The sequence below is a fragment of the Arachis ipaensis genome, chromosome B05 (assembly GCF_000816755.2).
Source record: "Arachis ipaensis cultivar K30076 chromosome B05, Araip1.1, whole genome shotgun sequence".
Lineage (NCBI taxonomy): Eukaryota > Viridiplantae > Streptophyta > Magnoliopsida > Fabales > Fabaceae > Arachis > Arachis ipaensis.
Window position 1 is genome coordinate 8,579,513 of NC_029789.2, and position 5,554 is coordinate 8,585,066.

Here is a 5,554-nt window from a genome sequence, read left to right on the forward strand (position 1 = left end):
GAGGATGCAAAGTTGTACAAATTGCTGATGTACCAAACAATATGAGGTAGTAGTAGAGTTACCACAAGATCTATGGTCTATTCAATTGGTCACTTCAGTAACCAGTAATTGAATCACTCGGAAAGAAGTGGTCCATAATATTATCTTATCATTCTACCACGTACAGATTACGACTCTTGCTCTTGCTGTCACTATGTACTACAAACGATCCTTTAAAGTGATATGTCCTAACAGATTCCTTGGCTTTACCATCATATGCCACAAAGAAAAAAAAACATTTTTTTTTTGTTTTTATTGTTGACAAATTATTACACACAAAGACATTATATCAAAATAGTTCCTAAAAGATCACCCATAATTTAATTTTTGAAATATTAGACGTTTCAAAAATTGGTCCAATTTGACCATTAACCTATAATATCATGTCATTTTTTCCTCTCACAAAAGCTTATATAAAATTTATTGGTTAACAAGACTTTTATAATTTATACTTTACAGCTTGATGTTCATTGAATCTTCTGGACTAATTTCAATATCAACATAAGTGGAAAGTAGACTTGAGTGAAAAGAAAAAGTAATTGGGCTGGGCCAGTACCACAAAAAAGGCGGAATCGTTCGTGTGACATGAAGAATGATTTTGGGCTTTTCAGATTCCATTATTGTTTTTTCAGATGTGAAAACTACGTGGCTCAAAAAGATCAATGACGTCACTCAAAACTCAAAATTCACAAGTGGGTTGGCCAAGATCTTAGCCCATCACCCAATCAAAGCAAAAGACTACGAGACTCGAACCCGCAACCTCTTAATTGAGTATGAGGAGATTATGCCATTTGAGCTATTACTCATTGGCAAGAAAGCGATCACTTGATTCTACAAGTTCTTAAACAAATATACGAAAATGTCTTTATATAAGGGTAATAAATATAATATGAATATTTGTTATATTAAGGAGAATTTTTTAAAAGAAAAATAAAATTAAGTGAGGAGTAAAGGTTTTATTGGAATGAATATATGTATTGCACATGATAAATTTTTATTGGTAAATTTTTTATTAAAAAATAATTTTTACTCTTTACCAAAATTTCACTTTTTGCTTTAACATTAAGTTGTCAAATATATTAAATGGTGGGTACTTCTATAAAGATATCTTTATATGAAAATAATATTATAAACTATATAATTCAGTCAAACATGTTAAATTATCTAACGATTCACAATATCATCTTTACATAAAGATATTTTCATTAAAGTAAATACCATATCAAATTATCTAACTTTTTCATTATTATCTTTTTACATAAAGACATTTTAAAGAGTAAAATGAAACTTAAATAATTTTGTTTCTTATTTTGATTTCTATAAATTTTTTATTTTGGTCAAATAAAATTTAAAGTATTTTTATTTTTGTCATCTCATTAGTTTATTCCGTTAAGTATTAATTAACATGTCACATTAGTATTTAATTTTTAGTAATGCTATAAAAATAATAATATAAAATTATCTTATTTAACTTAACATATAAATAGGGTGAAAGAAATGAGTGGATGAAAGAGGTGTAAGTCATGTGCAAATAGCTGTGTCATTTCACTTTTGATGGATGGCAACAAAATAAAGATGTCGTGGTTCTACTTTTATGCTTATGGCTTCACTACTCACTTCCATGGATTACGATTACTACTACTACAAAATTCTATGGTGCTGGCGTGCCCCACTTTATTTTGTACCCTCCTTCTGCATTCGACAATCTTTCCCTTCTTACACATTACGTACCAATTCAAAAGCTGCATTTCTTGCATATTCTTTCTAGAAACCAGAAACATATAGAACAAGATGAAATTACATTTATTTTTACCCATACAATAAATATATAAAACATTAATTTATCATTATCATGACTAACATTTTTTAATTTATAAAAAAAGATTTTAATCTTGGCAATATTTTTACTTATTTTGTTAAAGTTGTATAATCATTGTAACTATACTGTATGTAATAAAAAGAATTACTACTAGTTAAATTATATTATCAAGAATTCAACTGACTCAGTGTTTAGTATTTAATTTTTATATTCTATAAATGTAAAACAAATAAAAAAATATTTTATAACAAAAAACCTCTAATTATATATTCTTGTATCAATACAAGTAATTATATTTCATATCTATTATTTGAATGGTAATTAATCTAAAAGCAATTAAAAAAATTGACGATATTTGATGTAATGTTAGAACTTACAAGAATTTATAAAATGAAAATTTGACCAAAATGTTAATGTGACAAAGGTAGAGATAATCTACTAAAATGTCAAAAGTTCATTGTCCATAATCTTAATCTTACACACAATATTAATATATATGACAAGTATAATTTACAAACTTATGTAATCAAAATAAAGAACTATAAATTGAAATTCAAAGGGTACTCGACAAAAGGGTAAAGAAATACGAAATGATAGACATTTCACTTTCAAAGGTTAATTAGATAGTGAAGATGAAGAAGATGGGTACCCAATGGTAATGTCCTCAATACTAATAAAGGAAATATAATTAATCCCTACACACATATACAGCCAAGCATACCCTTCTACTCTCTCTCTACCATCACATTCATATTTAACTCAAATATTCTAGATAGACCACGATATATGTACATGCCTTATAATATTATATATTCTATGCGTCAACCTAGAAATTTTATCAACCTATAAAAATATATTTACATTATAATAAATATAAATATATAAAAGACTACCGGGTCATGTTAATTTGTTCCAATTACTAAAAATTAAACCTCATCATTCATCCGTTTTTCCTATGTTTAATTAAATAAAAGAAAAGCTTCAAAAGAATAAAATAAAAATGCGAGCGAGTTGTACACATGGTGCATGTATTAATTAGTGGATGACATTGAGAAAATGAGTAAGAAAAAAACAATGATGTATATGTATATGGGAGTGGCATGATGAGTGAGTAGTATGTAGAGAGAGTAACATGTGTGGGTAGGTATAATTATGACACTCACACATACACAAACACAGCCTAATTTTAATATCAATTAAATATCAAAATATCATTACGATTTATCTAAAAAAATACTTTATATTTTATATGTATGCGTCTCTCCGTGTCTTGTAAGATTTTAAAATTCGCGTGTTGGCATGTTCGTGTCGTGTTGTATTCCGTGTCAATATCAGTGCATCATAGATTCAAACTAAGAATTTTTACCGTAATCATAAAGGCTAATTTAAAGGTAATGTCGCTAGCTTTATTAGTATTTTTTTAAGAATTAATTTGCCATGTTATAAATATAACTATTTATGTTATCTTTTTTTTTTTTTCTCTTAAACTCTTAGGATGAATGATTTCATTATATTAAAAAGGGAGTATATATATATATATGAGGGTGAGAATGAAGGCGTCTGAATCACGCATGCATGTTAATTATTAGAGTTGTCATTTAACTCAAAATAATTATTTGTCTCTAATGCATTGGGAATGTCTCTGCATCAAGCCCCCACCTTATTTACTTACTTACACTTTTAACTTTTTCATTTCTTAATTAATTGATTAAATATATATAGTGTGTTCTATGGAGAGTGAAGCTGTGTGTTGTTTGTTTTCTTTCACTGCCATTATTAGAACAAGTCTATGACATTGGTCTCTTTCCTTTGTTTCTTCTGTCCTTTCCAATTTGTGTCGTTTTTAGAAGCCAAGACAGTGAAATGGAACACATTTTCAGGGATATCCTTTGACAATTATTATTAATCCGTCGTATTAATAGTAGTTGAGAATCTAACGTACTAATCTAATTAATTAAAATATAAAACTATTGTAGCATCTCTGAACTTGGCAGAATCAAGTCCACACTTGCTTGCATCTTAATCTTATGTCTCCAATTATTTGTATTTAGTTTTATAAATTCCTTCTATTCACTTCTAGCTACTTATTATTAAAATAGTTCAACGTTATTGCATCTCTTTTTTTTTCTTGTCAAAGTAATGCTTAATAGTTAATTAGATATCTTAATTAATGTAACAAACTTCGAGTGTTCAGTTCACTCGTCCGCTTAAGTAAGTGTCGGGGGTTCGAATTCCGCCTTGTGCATGCAGCAACCCATTGACCAGCGGCAGACCCTTAAATGGAGCTCCAATCCGCGACGGATTAGTCCTTGGCCTGTCGGGTTGGGGATACCGTGGAAACCCAAAAAAAAAAAAAAGAGATATTTTAATTTATGTCTTTAATAAAAGTCTATTAATAATAATAACATTGATTAGTAAATCCTTTTATCACGTTCGGAAAAAAGTTGCACTGTGTTTGGCTCACAATTAAGAATTAAATATGTATTTAGTTAATGCTGTTTGAATAAGCTATGAATCAGATCTTAGATAGAATCAATTTGGAAATGGAAAACATGTATCAACTTCATTAATGGTCCGCTTTATGATCAATGAATATGGATTATTATGTGAATAAACTATTCTTGAGTCTGTCTGCTACTTGAGGACACTACCTTTCACTAATAAGCTTTTTAGTTGTGATCACATGCCTTAACAAAGTCCACTCATTCCCCTTATTGTTATTATTATTGGAATTTTATTTATTCTTTAACAAATATTTAAGATTAAAAACTTGAAAATGATTAAGTATTACAATGGCAAACTTCTTAGACTGCTTGAATTAGTAATTATTAATATAGTTTATAACTAATATAATTGACATGTGCAACATGCGGAATTTCTTATTGATTTTTGCTTCATTTTAGTTGCTTATATGAATCAAATTATGATAAATACTAGTCGTTAACATAATGATTAGAATTTAGAACTCATTAAATAGTGAGATATCCTCTGCTTTAAATAAAGTTGGGTAAAAAACCTAAAAATCCTTCCCCTTCATTTCTCTTTCAAAGGATCAATAATGCTCAATGATTCAAAAGTTGTAATAGGCAAGTTTGCACAAAGTTTTCAATTGGAAAAGTTTCATATTTATCTCTTTAGCTTTTATTTTTCTCTCCTTTTATCAGTGCCAGATAGAAATATAGAATACATTTTCAATCTCACTAATCTTTAATAACTTTTCACTTGGCCTACTCTAAAATCATAGTGAATCAATCCTAAAGCTATTTTCTAATTTTAAATGTACAAATAAGTGAATAATATTAGATCATAGAAAATGAAAAACAATTAGCAATATTAGCAACAGACACAGAGAATAAGCAGTTTATGGCACTCACTTTCACACTATGATGAAAAGTGCACCCTTTATCTTTTGTTTTCTTTCTAATACAACTTTTATTTCTTCCACTTTGAGTCCATTCTAAAATATGGGTAGCAAACTAATAATTTCATATGAAAAACTTCTATATCAAACAAAGATAATAAGCCTTGCAAAATAGCACCAAGACGAAAAAGAGAATATATTTAATAAATATAAATAAGGCTTAAGAATTTTCCATGTCAGTCCACTCCCTTATCCTGTAGAAGCATTTTTTGGTGAACAGAATCTATATTATTAGTGGTGGATCCACAAGGACCTATAATATTAGATTTCACATG